Below are 17,799 nucleotides of genomic sequence, written 5' to 3' on the forward strand. Positions count from 1 at the left end.
TCTCCCCCCCTCCTCTCTTATCTCCCCCTTCCCCCTTCCCCCTCCCCCCCCCTCTCTCATCTTAACCCTCCCCTCCTCCCCCCTCTCTCTCATCTCTCCCCCCCCCCCCCTCCTCTCCCTCTTCTGCCCTCCCACCCTCCCTCCTCTTATCTCTCACCCCTCTCTCTCTCCCCCTCGTCTCCTCTCCCCGTCCCCCCCCCCCGTCTCCTCTCCCCCCCCCCCTCTCATCTTAACTCTCCTCTCCTCGGGACCCTCTCCTCCCCCTCTCTTCTAATCTCTCCCCTCTCTCCCTCTCTTATCTCTCACCCCTCTCTCTCTCCCCCTCTTCTCTCTCCCCCTCCTCTCTCTCCCTCTCTCCCCCCCTCTCGTCTCCTCTCCCCCCCCCCCCCCTCCCTCATCTTAACCCTCCCCTCCTCGGGACCCTCTCCTCTCCCTCTTCAACCTCCCCTCTCTCCTCTCCCCCCTCTCATCTTAACCCTCCCCTCCTCTGGACCCTCTCCCTCTTCAACCCCCCCTCTCTCCTCTCCCTCCCTCTTCTTCCCCTCTCTCCTCTCATCTCTCCCCACCCCTCTTCTCTATCTGCTCTGTTCTCTCCCTCTTCTCTCTCCCTTCTCCCTCTCTCCCCCCTCTCCCTCTTCTCTCTGATCTCCTCTCCCTCCCCCCCTTTTCTCTCTGATCTCCTCTCCCTCTTCTCTCTCCCTTCTCCCTATCTCCTTTGTTCTCTCTCTCCCTTCTCCCTATCTCCTTTGTTCTCTCTCTCCCTTCTTTGTTCACTCCCTCTTCTCTCCCCTCTCCCTATCTCCTCTATTCTCCTCTTCTCTCTCCTTTCTCTCCCCCCTCCCTCTTCTGTGATCTCTCCCTCTTCTCTCTCCCCCCTCCCTCTCCTGTGATCTCTCCCTCTTCTCTCCTATCTCTCCCCCCTCCCTCTCCTCTCCCTATCTCTCCCTCTTCTCTCTCCTTTCTCTCCCCCCTCCCTCTCCTGTGATCTCTCCCTCTTCTCTCCTATCTCTCCCCCCTCCCTCTCCTCTCCTATCTCTCCCTCTTCTCTCCGTTCTCCTCTATTCTCCCTCTTCTCTCTCCTTTCTCTCCCCCTGCCTCTTTTGTGATCTCTCCCTCCCTCTCTCCTCTCTCCCCCTCCCTCTTTTGTGATCTCTCCCTCCTCTCTCCTCTCTCACCCCTCCCTCTTCTCTCTCCTTTTCTCTCCTCCCTCTCCTCTTCTCTCTCTCCCTCTCCCTTTCTCTTCTATTCTCCTCCTTGTCTCTCTCCCTTTCTCTTCTCTCTCTCCCTCCCCTTTCTTTGTTATCTTCCTCATCTCTCTCCCTTTCTCTCCTATTATCTTCCTCATCTCTCTCCTCCCTTCTCTCCTCTTTTGTTATCTTCCTCATCTCTCTCCTTCTCTCTCTTCTATTATCTTCCTCATCTCTCTCCTTCCTCTCCGCTCCCTTTCTCTCCTCTTCTCATGTCTCTCCTCTTCTCTCCTTTCTCTCCCCCCTCCCTCTTCTCTCTCCTCCCTCTCCTCTCCTCTTCTCTCCCCCCTCCCTCTTCTCTCTCCTCCCTCTCCTCCCTCTCCTCTCCTCTCCTCTCTCCTCCTCTCCTCTCCTCTTCTCTCTCCTTTCTCTCCCCCCTCCCTCTTCTCTCTCCTCCCTCTCCTCTCCTCTTCTCTCTCCTTTCTCTCCCCCCTCCCTCTTCTCTCCCTTTCTCTTCTGTTCTCTCCCTCTCTCTCCTGTTATCTTCCTTATCTCTCTCCTTCTCTCTCTTCTGTTATCTTCCTCATCTCTATCCTTCTCCTCTTCTCATGTCCTCTCCTCTTCTCTCCTTTCTCTCCCCCCTCCCTCTTCTCTCTCCTCTCCTCTCCTCTCTCCTCCCTCTCCTCTCGTCTTCTCTCTCCTTTCTCTCCCCCCTCCCTCTTCTCTCTCCTCCCTCTCCTCTCCTCTTCTCTCTCCTTTCTCTCCCCCCTCCCTCTTCTCTCCCTTTCTCTTCTGTTCTCTCCCTCTCTCTCCTGTTATCTTCTTATCTCTCTCCTTCTCTCTCTCCTCCTCTCCTTTCTCTCTCCTCCCTCTCCTCTCTCTCCTCTCCTCTTCTCTCTCCTTTCTCTCCCCCCTCCCTCTTCTCTCTCCTCCCTCTCCTCTCCTCTTCTCTCTCCTTTCTCTCCCCCTCCCTCTTCTCTCCCTTTCCTCTTCTGTTCTCTCCCTCTCTCTCCTGTTATCTTCCTTATCTCTCTCCTTCTCTCTCTTCTGTTATCTTCCTCATCTCTATCCTTCTCCTTCTTCTCATGTCCTCTCTCTCCTCCTCTCCTTTCTCTCTCCTCCCTCTCCTCTCCTCTTCTCTCTCCTTTCTCTCCCCCTCCCTCCCTCTCTCTCCTCCCTCTCCCTCTCCTCTTCTCTCTCCTCTTCCCTCCCTCTCTCCCTTTCTCTTCTGTTCTCTCCCTCTCTCTCCTGTTTATCTTTCTTATCTCTCTCCTTCTCTCTCTTCTGTTATCTTCCTCATCTCTATCCTTCTCCTCTTCTCATGTCCTCTCCTCTTCTCTCCTTTCTTCTCCCCCCTCCCTCTTCTCTCTCCTCCCTCTCCTCTCCTCTTTTCCTCTCCTTCTCTCCTCCTCCCTCTTCTCTCTCCTCCCTCTCCTCTCTCCTCCCTCTCCTCTCCTCTTCTCTCTCCTTTCTCTCCCCCCTCCCTCCTCTCTCTCCTCCTCTCCTCTCCTCTCCTCTCTCCTCCCTCTCCTCTCCTCTCTCCTCTCCTCTCTCCCCCCCTCCCTCCTCTCTCTCCTCCCTCTCCTCTCCTCTTCTCTCTCCTTTCTCTCCCCCCTCCCTCTTCTCTCCCTTTCTCCTTCTGTTCTCTCCCTCTCTCTCCTGTTATCTTCCTTATCTCTCTCCTTCTCTCTCTTCTGTTATCTTCCTCATCTCTGTCCTTCCTCCCCCCTCCCTCTTCTCTCTCCTCCCTCTCCTCTTCTCTCTCCTTTCTCTCCCCCCTCCCTCTTCTCTCTCCTCCCTCTCCTCTCCTCTCCCTTTCTCTTCTGCTCTCTCCCTCTTCTCTCTCCTCCCTCTCCCTTTCTCTTCTGCTCTCTCCCTCTTCTCTCTCTCTCTCCTCTCCTTCTCCCTCTCCCTTTCTCTTCTTCTCTCCCTTTCTCTTCTGTTCTCTCCCTCCTCTCTCTCCCCGTCTCTCATCTCTCCCTCTTCTTTGTTCTCTCTCCTCTTCTCCCCTCTCCCTCCCCCTCCTCTCCCTTTCTCTCCTCCCTCCCCCTCCTCTCCCTCCCTCCCCTCCTCTCCCTTTCTCTCCCCCCTCCCTCTTCTCTTCCTCCCTCCCCCTCCTCTCCCTCCCTCCCCCTCCTCTCCCCTTTCTCTCCCCCCTCCCTCTTCTCTCCTCCTCCCTCTCTCTCCCTTTCTCTTCTGATCTCTCCCTCTCCTCTTCTCTCTCCTCCCTCTCCTCTTCTCTCTCCTTTCTCTCCCCCCTCCCTCTTCTCTCTCCTCTCTCCTCTCCCTTTCTCTTCTGCTCTCTCCCTCTTCTCTCTCCTCCCTCTCCCTTTCTCTTCTGCTCTCTCCCTCTTCTCTCTCCTCCCTCTCCTCTCCTCCCTCTCCCTTTCTCTTCTGTTCTCTCCCTTTCTCTTCTGTTCTCTCCCTCCTCTCTCTCCCGTCTCTCATCTCTCCCTCTTCTTTGTTCTCTCCCTCTTCTCCCCTCTCCCTCCCCCTCCTTCCCTTTCTCTCTCCCCTCCCTCTTCTCTCTCCTCCCTCCCCCTCCTCTCCCTCCCTCCCCCTCCTCTCCCTTTCTCTCCCCCCTCCCTCTTCTCTCTCCTCCCTCCCCCTCCTCTCCCCTTTCTCTCCCCCCTCCCTCTTCTCTCTCCTCCCTCTCCTCTCCCTTTCTCTTTTGATCTCTCCCTCTCCTCTTCTCTCTCCTCCCTCTCCTCTCCTCTTCTCTCTCCTTTCTCTCCCCCCTCCCTCTTCTCTCCCTTTCTCTTCTGTTCTCTCCCTCTCTCTCCTGTTATCTTCCTTATCTCTCTCCTTCTCTCTCCTCCTCTCCTTTCTCTCCCCCCTCCCTCTTCTCTCTCCTCCCTCCCCCTCCCTCTTCTCTCTCCTCCCTCTCCTCTCCTCTTCTCTCTCCTTTCTCTCCCCCTCCCTCCCTCCTCCTCTCTCCTCCCTCTCCTCTCCTCTCTCCTCCCTCTCCTCTCTCCTCTCCTCTCCTCTCCTCTCTCCTCTCCTCTCCTCTCCTCTCTCCTCTCCTCTCTCCTTTCTCTCCCCCCTCCCTCTTCTCTCTCCTCCCTCTCCTCTCCTCTTCTCTCTCCTCCCTCTCCTCTCCTCTCCTCTTCTCTCTCCTTTCTCTCCCTCTCTTCTGTTCTCTCCCTCTCTCTCCTGTTATCTTCCTTATCTCTCTCCTTCTCTCTCTCCTGTTATCTTCCTTATCCCTCTTCTCTCTCCTCCCTCTCCTCTCCTCTTCTCTCTCCTTTCTCTCCCTCTCTCTCCTGTTATCTTCCTTATCTCTCTCCTTCTCTCTCATCTGTTATCTTCCTCATCTCTGTCCTTCCTCTCCTCTCCCTTTCTCTCCTTCCTCTCCTCTTCTCTCTCCTTTCTCTCCCCCCTCCCTCTTCTCTCTCCTCCCTCTCCTCTCCTCTCCCTTTCTCTTCTGATCTCTCCCTCTTCTCTCTCCTCCCTCTCCCTTTCTCTTCTGTTCTCTTCCTCTTCTCTCTCCCCCCTCTCCCTTTCTCTTCTACTCTCTCCCTCTTCTCTCTCCTCCCTCTCCTCTCCTCCCTCTCCCTTTCTCTTCTGTTCTCTCCCTCCTCTCTCTCCCTATCACCTTTGTCTCTCATCTCTCCCTCTTCTTTGTTCTCTCCCTCTTCTCCCCTCTCCCTCCCTCCCCCTCCTCTCCCTTTCTCTCTCCTCCCTCCCCCTCCTCTCCCTTTCTCTCCTCTTCTCTCTCCTTTCTCTCCCCCCCCCCCTTCTCTCTCCTCCCTCTCCTCTCCTCTCCCTTTCTCTTCTGATCTCTCCCTCTTCTCTCCTCTCCCTTTCTCTTCTGATCTCTCCCTCTTCTCTCCTCTCCCTTTCTCTTCTGTTCTCTCCCTCTTCTCTCTCCTCCCTCTCCCTTTCTCTTCTGTTCTCTCCCTCCTCTCCTCTCCCTTTCTCTTCTGTTCTCTCCCTCCTCTCTCTCCCTATCACCTTTGTCTCTCATCTCTCCCTCTTCTTTGTTCTCTCCCTCCCCCTCCTCTCCCTTTCTCTCCCCCCTCCCTCTTCTCTCCTTTTCTCTCCGCCCTCCCTCTTTTGTAATCTCTCCCTCTCCTCTCTCTCATCTCTCCCTCTTCTCTCTCCTCTCTCTCGTCTCTCCCTCTTCTCTCTCCTCTCTCTCATCTCTCCCTCTTCTATCTCTGTTATCTTTCCTCTCCTCTCTCTCTCCTCTCTCCCTCTTCTATCTTTGTTCTCTCTCCTCTCCTCTCTCTCATCTTTACCTTTTCCCTCTCTCATCTCTCCCTCTCTCTCTCTCTTATCTCTATACTAGACCCGACTTATTGAAGGTCCCTTTGATCCCAATAAATTGATATAGGACTTCAATGTACTCAATCTTGGGTTATCACAGCTAGCTGATTCAAATTAAGGACAATTTTGTACATTACATATACAAATCAAGCTTGTCACTATCCAAGTAAGCGTACATCCACATCAAGCTTGTCTTTAAGCAAGGTATCAGTTACATTTGGAGAGAAGGCTTTCTAACATATTTGAAAACTCCCCACAAGGATTATATCTGTCACACTTATGAAATTGATAGGCTTCTGAATCTAATGCTCGAGAACAAAAAATGGCACCTTGAGATCTGAAAAGTGGGTACAGCATACAACAAGACAGCACAGATTCGGATCTCTTTTGGATTTCTCTTCACTTGTAAATAAAAAAGCTTGCCTCATCAACCTTGCATGGGGGCTAGACATAAGTTTCTTAAGTGCTGCTGCAGAGACATATATTTGCATGTCCCAAGCCTAGCTTGCAAAGAGTCTTAGGCATTAAAAGGTTCACAGATCTAGGTTACAGTAAGGAATAGCCTGGCTTCATGTATACAAATGTACTTCCAGCATTATAGTTGTCTATCCCAAACCTAGCTTGCATAGAGTCTCAGGCTTCAAAAAATTCACAGGTGAAAGTTACAGTAAGAAATAACTTTTCTTCGTGTGTTCAAACCTACTTCCGGTAAATAAAACATCACTGCCGATTGAACATATGAAGTTTCTGTGAGTCAGAGCTGTAAGAAAGTCCACATCGGGCTTCAGTTAGGGATAACTCTGTTTATCTCATCATCCTCAAATGCAAGCTCATACATATCCATTTACTGGCAAAGGCTGCAATAGCGGACACATGCTGTCAAGTCCACATATATGGAACTAAGTTAGGGGTAACTGTGTTTATCTCATCATCCTCAGAATGCAAGCTCATCCATATCCACATGCCAAGCCTGGCTGTGAAACTTTAAAAGGTTTGTTACAATTAGAAATAGCTTTGCTACATGTGTTCAAACCTACTTCCAGTAAACAATACGTCACTGCCGATTGGACATATGTGCTTGCTGTGAGTCAGAGGAATTAAAAAATCCACATTCGGGCTTCAGTTAGGGATAACTGTGTTTATCTCATCATCCTCAAATACAAGCTCGTGCATATCCATTTACTGGCAAAGGCTGTAATAGTGATCCTGAAGCTAGAGCAAAAACACTAAAAGATAGCTTTGATCACTAAAAGAAAGTCCATCACCCTACCTCAAATGTTTCTTTCGTAAAAACGCAATGAAATCATGGAAATCCTCTCCTCAAAGATCAACACATGCAACCAACTCAACCTAAAACAGCATAAACACATCAGACTTGCAAAACAAATAAACAATCCTGTAGAAGCGGCCCTCACACAAATGGCATGTACCAGAGCATGCAAAGATGAGCCATACACATGACATGAGAATCCCGAGAATATCAACACCGTAAAATGAAGATGATGAATTCTCCAGCGGAGTTTCCACAAGTGCTAACGTGAAGCTGTCTTACTGGAAAACTGAGCTAGCGAGTGTTAGTTTTAACATGAGTGCTCTTCTGAACTTGTACTCCGACATCCTTGGAGTGGCCAGACAGTTACTGGCTTTTGTGGTAAAGTCTAGTTATTATAGGTTCCTCAGACCTTGGCGGAGCGGGCACCTGTCGGAACTTGGTTGAAAAGACCTTGTCATTCCCACAACATGGTGCCGCGATGAACTTCTTCCAGCCATATGTTCACCTTATCATTCCCACAAAATTGTCCAGTAACGCTCCAGAAGTGATGTGAAAGTCTAAAAATAGGCATCAAACGTTCCTACATACTAAAGTTAACGATGAGAGGGGAAAACACGGAAACGCGAACAACTACCTACAGCGATCTTACAGAAGCTACTACCCTTCATATAAAGCAGACATCCTATGCAAGCTAAAGCCATTCTATGAAAAATGCTTATAGGACTCGCTGCGAGAAACCGTGTGTTCTTCGACAGACAAGTAGGAAAGCAATCTAAACGAGGACAACTAATAAGCGAGGCCATTTTGCGTCAAAATCGAGAGAGAGAGGGAAGCGATTTCTGCACCATACCTCAGATTAGCATCAGCGTATTAATCTAAGCCCGCGGCAGGCCGGGTAAAAGAAATACCTCGGTGCGCAAATTCCTGCCGAGGCTCATCGCCGTGAAGATCATCACGGGCAAAATCTCCCTCAGACAAAAACCACAAAGAAGCTCACTACAAAAAAAGAGCAGTGCTTACCTATATACTGAATTAGGGCAACTTCAAAACCTAACTTTTGCTCCTCGTGTGGTTCTCTACGGCTTGCTTCACACCAGGCTCAAAAGTGCTCTCCGAGTTGGCGGGCCTCAACACTGACAAAAACTTGAACCGGGCAGGCAGCAGGCTGAGTGCGCAAAATCTCGTTCGAAGCCACTGTCTAACAAGAAAGGAGGGAGAGAAACTAGACCCGGGGAGGCAGTGTCCAGCAACATGAAATATAGGATTCGCTAGATTGCTTTTTATAGTGTGCCGCGTGGCTCAACGAGAGGGCAGAAAGGGCCTACCTAAAGATTGTTGTCCCTATTGGCCCAATAGGAGGGATGCATGCCAACAGCGTTTAGACCCAACCGCCATTACAATGTGTCGGTGAGTCTGTTCCCGTCTCGAGTCCAAGTAATTCAGGATTCTATCATGGTCACCTCGTATGGGGGCAGCGTTGGCACTTTCAATTTCAATATATTGTTAAAAACTAGAATGCTTGGCCAAGTCGTATGCGGCACGTGCTTGAGTCATATTGAGTTTAGTAGACATGTAGTATATAAACATGTAGACCTCTATTCGTGTGATTTCAAAGTTTTGATGTGCATGATAATTGACATGAATACAATCTCATTTGATGTCTATTTTCTAATTGTACCATAGGTCTCGCATAGATGAAAGGTTGGGATATGTATCCCTTTTGAAAAAAAAAAAATCCAAAGTATGATGTTTGTTTTGAATTTGCAAACTCTAGCAGAAATAAATAAAAACAAGATGAATATCATTCATTAGGCCTGCAATTTAGGAGAAATGGTTGTGTATATTGTTGAATGATCGGACCAATACGTGTAGTGTGTTCTAGCAAGTTGGTTTTCGTTGAACAAATTTGTCCAAATATGATCCAAGGTTGAATCGTGAATTGTAGTTGGTTGAGATATTAGTGGTTTCATGTTGTATTTTTCCATGAGTGTAAGTAGTTTTTCCATATTAGTACACTTTGCTTTGTAGTTGATATTAAAGTCTCCTAAGATGTATGTGGGAATCTCTCTATTGAAACTTTTTAGTATGTGTTCTAGTAAGTGGATTAGAGTTTGTGTTTTTGTTGTGGGAGGCTTATATACATTTACAATGGCTATTTTATGTGTTTTTTGATGGTCAAATATAGTTAAAAGGCATTGCAATCCATTATCAGAATAATATTGTTTGTTTACTAGATTTACTTCTGCTTTGTAGTAAGTTGTAATTCCGACACCCATTGTTTCCATAACATGTTTGAAGTTTGGAATGGTAGGGTCTTGATAAAGTTTTAGAGTATGTTTCTTGTAGGCACAATATTTGGGAAGTAAGAATGTATCGCTTATTATGTCATCTTTATGCTTTTGCTATGTTCTTGTGTTTAACGATTGTAGAATTGGTAAGCCGCATTGTTTTTGAATGTCTACATAGTCAAATTTCCATTGTCGTGTTTTTTGCAAGCATGCAATTTCTTGAGCTACAGTTGTGTCAACTTTGATGTGTTTCATCTCCAAAGGGTGCAAAATAAAGAGGTCGGAGGGATCTCTCATGTGTGACAATGCAGTATAAGTTAGTTTGTGTGATTTTATTCTTGTAGGATCAAAGGCCAAGGTATCCATTGAAAGGCCTTGTGAACGATGAATGGTTCGAGCACTACTAGTTGAATAGGGAATTGATTTCTGCAAACCGTGTTACTAATTGAAATTCGTGTGTTACTTGAAAGATTGGTGTCCATGAAGGGTCAATATTGTGTTGTCAATTCTAGAATCCATAAAAGTGGCATCTGTTCCATTAACTGAGCCGTCTGCAGTGTCCATATTTCTTGAACAAAGTTCTACTAGCATATCAACCTTTAGGCATAACTTTGCATGTAGCCCTCCAATACTTTTGGGGTTTGTTGTGGTATGTTGTTTTGCTACATGTTCTATGCCTAATGTCTTTTGCGCTAAGGAGGTGTGGTTTCGAAGTTAGTAATTGGAAGACGTCATCATTGTGTTTATCTTTTGCTACATTCGTATAGTATAGGTGTGGCGTCTCATTTTTTGACTTAGGGGTATGATTGTATAGGTTGCTTAAATAGTGAAGATCTGAAAGTGTTTGAGTGCCCAATCGTATATGATTTAATATTGTGAGGGAGGTGTTATCATTTTGTTGCATTGGTTCTTTTAGCTCATAGTACATCACATGGTCTTTCCAAATGGAGGGTACCATAGACAACGTTGTAGCTCTACTAGAAAAGATCCATGCATCCTTTGTTGGACCTGCTTGGCATAAGTCTCCACAAAGCAAAACGTCCATACCACCAAATGGCTCAAAGTGGTTGTGTTTTATCTTACGCATTCGCATATCTGCAGCGATGAATGTATTTTGTCCAATAAGGGAAACCTCGTTCGAAAACTATTAGCTCCAAAATCTGCATATAGTGTTGAGAGAGCTTGCAGTGTTTTAGCTAAAAGTGGCTTGTATGTGGAAGTCATGAGTGGCAAGTGGAGCACAAAATGTATAGTTGTTCCCCCTATGTTGGACGTGGCTTTGCCTGTGTATGTGAGTACTAGAATCCTTGGTAGAGTAACATCTAATGTGTTCTTGTGATTGTAATGTATTACCAATGCTTGAATCGATACAAGCAGAGTAAATGTTTTTCTAGTGCCAGCATTACCAGTTAAAAAAAGGCACAATGGCATTGTTGGTCTTAAACATTTCTTTAGCAAGATGTCGTGTACTATTGCTCATTGATTTTTATTCAATCTCCTCATCATGGAGTGATAATCCTCATTTGGTTGTGCTTTGTTTTGTTTTGATTTGTATTCATCTCGACTTTTAAGTCATACTCGTGATTTGTTTTAGCGTGTTTGTAGTTTTTTGATGTTGTTAAACTTGTTGTTGTGGAATTAGAAGGTATTGGGGTAGTTGGTATTAGTTTGTTGTATTTTCTTCGTTTGTTTTCTATAATCTCTTTGTTGGAGTTATATAAGTCATGCCATGTGAGAAATTCTGTGGTTAGTGTATGTTCTTCATTTGAAAATGGCAAGTATAATAGACATAACTCTCTATAATGTTTCTCTAGATCTTTGTTTATGTTGTTGTTGTTGTAACGTATTATTTTTTCGTGTTTTCTTTTCTTATTAGCTTTTGCATCCCCCCCATAATCACTTATGAATGATGCCGAGCAAACATCATTCATGCTTTTTTTTTGCTGCAAATACTTTGTAACTATGTCTACAAAGAAGATCTCATTACTTTCAGGATCTAACTTCTCTAAATGTTGTCTTCATTTCAATAGTACTGTTTGCTCATCAGTGGGACTGGTGTTAATGTAGGAGAATTCACATGTGGTGGAAGTGAGAGGAAGGGACAAGTATAAGTAAGCAACTTGTTGAGTGTTTATGTGTTGTGTGTTTAGAATGGCATTGCCGACCTTGCATAAATGCCCATTGGCTGGTAGTTGTGCTTGCATGCATTCAGAAAATGCTTTGCGAACTGCATCCATTGTGTCTTTATTTCCTTATGTCATATATGACTTGCAATATGATGCTGCTCCATGTGGATTGAGAATGAATTGGAGATCTTTATTAGCACCCCATAATTTGGAAATTGTTGGATTGAAGTTGTTAGTGAATACATCCTTTGGTTTACGCCTTAGAAATATAGTTATTGGTTGGCTAATGTTTGATCATAGAATTAGGATGTACTCTTCTTCTGTAATGTGTAGTTGTTTGAGGTAATCATCAAAAGTTTGTTCTTGTATTCTTGGGTTTTCTACAAGATTGGTGATACTTTTCATTAGGTCTTTTGAATCACATTTTATTTCTTCTTTTTGTAGAACAATCAACAACTTGGTTGTGTGCATGGGTGCACGTGAAAACCAAAGCGTCATTTTTTCCCTCTTCTTTGGCAAGTTTTGCGATGCTTATGTTTTTAGATATCTAGATTAGGCAAGTTTAGCTTTGGTAAGTCACAAGATATGCATTTGTCGATAAACTCTTCTATATCTGTGCTTGTTGAAGTACCATAGGTATGTGCGTCTTTGATCCAAAGTAACCCATGGTCATGTTGGCTGCCACGGTTTTGAAATTCTGTGATAAAGAAAAAGTCCACCACCTTTTCTATGATTGTTGGCTCTTGTTGCAACAAGCGTTTCATTGCTTGGAATCTATGGACATAATATTGAGCTGAAGTTATTGGATCTCTTAGAAAGTTTCGTATTTGTGTAGGAGTACCTTCTCTTGGCTCTTCATCACGAAGAGTTTCCAAGCATTACAACAAAGGTTCCCATAGTCTTTTTGCTGATGAGAAGGTAATAAAAAAAGTTGGGAGGCCTAGTTGTCTAACCATGGCAAATAGGTTTTTTTGTAACGTCTTGTAGTCAGATGATGTTCGCATGCATGTGAAGTCACGATATTTTATATTGGAATAGAGAAGGCTTTCAACAACTGTGATGTGCAGTGTGTCTTTTGCTCTTAATGCTCGAGCACACAATTGTGCTTTGTGCATACGTACCCAAGTTGACGATAGTACTTGACGTACCAATATTTTCATGATTATAAAAAATATGTTTTCCATGGAGAATGCAAAATGGTGATCTTTGTTAGTCCCATTGCGAAATGCCTTGGTATGAAGTTCGACCAAGTGTATTGTATAAGTGTTCACATCCATAGAAGAGTTTAGGGAACACTAGTTCTTCACAATGTTTGTCCTTGAAGATGCTTAAAGGTAAAAATCCTTCTGAGGGTACGATATTTATTGTCTTGTCTTCGAAGTCAATTACTTTTGTTGGCTGTATCCCATGTACTAGCATGTCTGTTTCTAAGTTATCATTATCATCATCGATGTCATTATTTGTTGATGAGTTCTCTTGTATTTGATTCTTGTAAAGACTCTATGTGTTGAGTCCATTAATCTAACATTTTGTTCTTTGTATAGAGAATTAAGAAGTAGCTCCTTCAATGCACGGATTGTTAAAGTAGGTCTTACTAATCCACTCATATAATAATGAGTGTACTCTAGCTTTCTTTTAATCCCAACCATGGTTGTTGCCCCATCTGTAAGGAATCTTGGTAATACTTGCTGGGCTCTGTCAACATCAACAAACACATTCACAGTTCTTCCCTTGAGGCCGTATTGCCCATCAAAATTTAGTTCACGTATTCGAGCAAAAGGGATTCAAATAAAAACAAGGCATGCTTCAATACCATTGAGAAGACTAGTGTATTTTGTTCTCTTCACAAGTGGCATGTTGATATGGGAAAATGTTGGTACAATCTTTCTCTTAATACATTTGAAACAAATTGAGCATACACATTTCTCTTTGGGATTAACTTCCTCAATAATGATATTGTTTTGTATTAAAAAAGGAGTCAGTGTTGGATCTATTGCATGTAGCTTGGACAAGAATGTTAATATTTGACAACATTTGCAAGAATGTTAAGGAGTGTCCACAATTGCTTTTATGTAGCATACAACACTAGGCTTACTTGCTTTTCTCTTCTTTGTTTCTTGGTCCTTCCTTGAATCAAAATTTGTTCTTTGCTTTGAAGAGCAATTGTCTTCTCTTCTATTGATTTCTTTGTTTTGTGTTGTACTTTCAAAACCCTTGATTTGCTCTTTTGCCACGTTTGGAACCTTCATTCTATATATCTTTCGTGCAATAGATTGTATATCGTAAGGCACATCTTTGTATGTTTCAATGAATATTGAAGCAATCTCTTTAGCACTTAATTGAAGGTTGTTAAAAAGAATTAAACCAAGTTGGCTTTCATGTTCTTTGGTCCAAGGGATGTATGCTCTTTTTCGTTGAATATGGCACAAAGGCAATATTTCCATTGGTATTGTAGTTTCATCTAGTGAAAGTGTATGCACTAAAATATTATTATGAAAGTGTGCATGAAAACATTGGTAGGCATTTGCAATAGTTTTACGAATGACTTTGAATGAACAACCCAATGTGCTTGAAAAATTTGTCAAGCAACTATATAACAAAGATCTTGATGTTGAGATATTTGCTACCATTATTTTGATCTCTTGAGCACATGTAATTTGATTATATGAATCATTGTCAACATTTGAGAGGTTTTTCCAAGGAAAATTTACAAAGTTTGCATCTGTCTGAAGACACGGGGAAGACACTTACTAATCATTTCTAGCAAAGTGGAATATGATTGCAATGGGAGAAGATCAACTAGACAATTTATAACATCTGTGTTTTGTGGGTGTCACTGCAAGAAAGCAACATTTGATGCAAGGTCAAATGCATTGATATTTTTGAGAATTTGTTTTTCAAATGAGACGTCCATTTTATTTTCAAAAAAAATGAAAAAAGAATATCAACACAATGTTTAAATGTCCATTGACAAAGAACATCCTTGTTGAGTTTAAGAAATGCCTTAGTACAATAAAGAGTCTCCCTCGAAGCCTATTACATGGCCAGAACTATTCATTGTGAAAGTGCCACTACACTTAATTGAATGGAGCATTGAGCGTACACAAGAACACTTTCACTATGAAGCTCTAAGAAAGGAGTCTCTAAGGTAGAATAGTGTCTACATGGGATCCTTGCAAGTGGATCGCAACATCTTCACCAAAGTGTTGAACTATCTTTCCAGTCAAGTGACGTGTTTGAATAATTCCTTGTGCACGATTGCAGGTGTAGCAAAAAGGCTGTTGATGATCTAGACTAACATGAGTGCCCACACAGATAGCACATGAATACTCCACAAGTTGTGAGTTCAAATTTGTGAATTGTAGAATACCACTAACCTACAAAAAAGATTAGAAGTTATTGGAAAGCAGTAAAAATTTAAGAAACCTTGAAGAGTAAGTTTAGGATTTACCATGTGGCCATATCCAAGACTTCCAAGTTGGGTAACAAACACTTGGGTAAGCTCTTCTTTCTTCGTATAGTACCAGTAACGAGGTAGAATCCTTTCGATACTCATTATTTGCAACAACGATGGCTTGATTATTTCCTTCATTCTTTTGCTCAAATAATTTAGCTATATATCTGTCTTGCGACGATGAGTTAACTTCATCTTCACAAGCCTTCGTGGGTGATTTCACAACTTGCTTGCTGCGAATAATTGTGTGACATATATAAGTAATTGAATATTCTTAATAAGTTGCAATGTGAATAATCATTATCAAATCATATGTCCTTGTTTATACTCAACACTTATACACAACACTTATACATAAGTGTTACTTACACAATTTTAAAATTTTCAAAAAATCCTATGTTTTATATGGTTTATGTTGCTCCCAAAGCGAATGACAAAGTATTCTATCATATTTATTTAACTTTGCAAATGAATGCAAACATTACATTTTAATTTACAAATGCCTAATATTAACTAGTGTGCGGGCCGTCCTGCTCGTGCTCCTGCCTCCTCGTCCGCCACAAATTGCCTTAATGCTCTAGCTATAAATAATGGCATATGCGCTTAGCAGGATATGCAAAGGTTGTGCAAGGACTCTTTTGAATGTGGAAGTTGCATTGTCCATAATGCCTACAAAGAGTATGTGTCTTGTTCCTACACTTCAAAACCACTAGAATAGGGAGAATGTTAAGCATATATGATCAATTCAACTAGATTGGAAACGGCAACGAAAACTTGTTCAATTACCCTTTATTACAAATGGGCAACCGCGACACATGAAGCTTTTGACCTTTCCATCGTGTCAAAAATCCTACACATATCGTACAATTAGCTCATAAAATCTATGGCAACTCTAGCATGATGATCACACAATATTATTGAATATTGCTATATGAGTGGTGAGACACCAATTCTATCCTCGACAATACCAAAGATTAAAAGCTTGTGATCAAAGAGAGGCAGATAATGAAAAGCATTGAAATGAATAGATTGCTTTTGGTCAAACAAGGCAAATGCATACAAAGTTTGTAGGCACAAACATCATTGATCTAGGTACTTAAAGGGAACATAATACAAACTTGTGTGTTTGAAGTTGTTATACAACGCCAAAGAGCATACAAAGTAAACGTTTAACCTCCCTGATGAAACATAATGAGATATAACACCATTACTCCATGGCAAGCAATAGAAGGAAGAGAACTAGAAAACAAAGAAGAAGAGAACTCGAAAGCAAATAAGAGTATCCATAGATATTTGAATTGGTGTGTAGCAAGATACATTGAGAGACAAGCAGTAAGTGTTTAGAGTGGGATTGGGATATCAACTTCCATTTTTTGGCAATTTGCTACGAGCAAACAATTTGATCTTGAAACAATTGCGGTCGAATTTATGCATGCTGCTAAGATTTAAGCATTGCTCTATCACAGGTGGGTTTCTTTATAAAATTTTTTGGCTCGGAAAACAAAGGGTATTGGATACTACGTAATTTTCAAGAGATCTTGGATCCCAGATTAGAGACGGGACCTTGAAAGTTCTATTTGGTTGATCATCCATCCACTCGAGATTGTTTACGTTAGATCGGCAATATCTCAATTGGCTTAGCCTGGCATCTTCTGTGAAGTTATTACAATCCTAAATGACAAAAACATGTCTTTGTCCTAACTGAAAATTTTAGATAATACGATAAAAAGAAGTCCTCTTCCTATAGGCGGACATGATTGCAAGTGCCTTTGCTTCGCACAGAAGCTAGAGTAATGCCAACTTTGTCGGATTTCAACAAGGTTTGCGAGTACAGGCCTGGCAAGTTTGCTTCTTATTCTTGTTGTGTAGCATAGTGTTCGACCTTCAAGGGTCAGTGGTGGAACTGCAATATTTGGAGATTTGTGTTTCAACAAGAATATAATTTTATTGCTGGTAAAGTACCAACAAATGCAACTCTTAAGGCCTTGACATTCATCATGAGACCAAAGGCAACTAGATGGCCTGCAAATTCTCCATGGAGCACATCAACAAGAACTGTGGATCAACAAGAAAAAGTATCGCTCGCGTGAATGAGCAGGGAATCGTAGTCTATGTGCAAAATTACAGTCAATGGGTAGGTTCCAACACCATTTTAAGTTTTGGATTCATTATACATAACAGATTTAAGGCTAAATGTACACTTTTATGATAGTGTCTATCATAGATTTTGAACGTGGACTCTTCGATTGTTGTAGGAGTCCTCTTACCATATTCTCTCATCCAAAGAAAGCATTTGGCTCTATAAAAACAATGACCATGATTGTTTTACTCGTATTGGTATGTTTTGATACCTTTGTTGAGACAATTCCAACTGCATCCACCTACGAGCTTCAAGCAGTAAGGTAAAGTCATGGTGGAACTGATGCGATCAAATTGCACTAGGACCTTACACCTAATGCCATTGGTGTTCACGTTGATGCCATTTGTGTTCCCCTATTCCCATTGGTGTTCACATTGATGCCATTTGTGTTCCCCTATTCCCATTGGTGTTAACATTGATGCCATTTGTGTTCCCCTATTCCCATTGGTGTTCACGTTGATGGCTTAGGAGATCAAGATAGATTGAAAAGTAAAAATAGCTTCCATGAAAACTCAGGGGATTTCTCATATTGATGGCTATGATCAACACCTCCTATGCAATGAAAAAATTGATCTACATGTGTATGTCCATCTTTGTGTGTGAGAGAGAGAGAGAGAGAGAAGAAGAAGACAAGGGATTTTAATCAATGACATAAAAGATCTAACATACATGATGACATGCTTCTAACTTAAGGCACTTCACATTAATATGTTGATAAATTGAAAGATCTAACATACACTACGTAAAAGATTTTAGAAGCTAATTGGCATGACATAGGAAGTTTTGATCAAGTGGGGGGGCAAGTTGAAACAAAACTTGTTAATGACCTAATCTAGCCTAAGCATCCTCAAAGTAACTTCGAATAAGGACCTTGGGATAAGGTCAAGATGAAATGTACTATGAAAAATCTATGACACATATGCACCTGCCATACTAGCGAACATGCAAATTTCACCTTGTGAAGTTTTCGTCCATGTTGCGGCCTGTTGGTATTGCATTTGATTCTTTCTATCTTAAGTACTGCATTGCCCAGATGATCTAAGCATTTTTTGCTTGGATGCT

The 17,799-nt window shown here is 43.0% G+C and overlaps 1 non-coding gene across 1 annotated transcript; it reads right to left on the reverse strand.

Moving 5' to 3' along the window:
* Window positions 1–6,537: 6,537 nt before the first annotated feature.
* LOC147893480 (small nucleolar RNA R38) lies at window positions 6,538–6,615 on the reverse strand. Its single transcript, XR_015542295.1, has one exon. It is a non-coding gene; the product is annotated as a small nucleolar RNA R38 (small nucleolar RNA).
* Window positions 6,616–17,799: the final 11,184 nt, after the last annotated feature.

The sequence above is a fragment of the Dipteris shenzhenensis genome, chromosome 15, assembly GCF_047967505.1.
Source record: "Dipteris shenzhenensis isolate YYH24624 ecotype China chromosome 15, Dip_SZ_1.0, whole genome shotgun sequence".
Classification (NCBI taxonomy): domain Eukaryota; kingdom Viridiplantae; phylum Streptophyta; class Polypodiopsida; order Gleicheniales; family Dipteridaceae; genus Dipteris; species Dipteris shenzhenensis.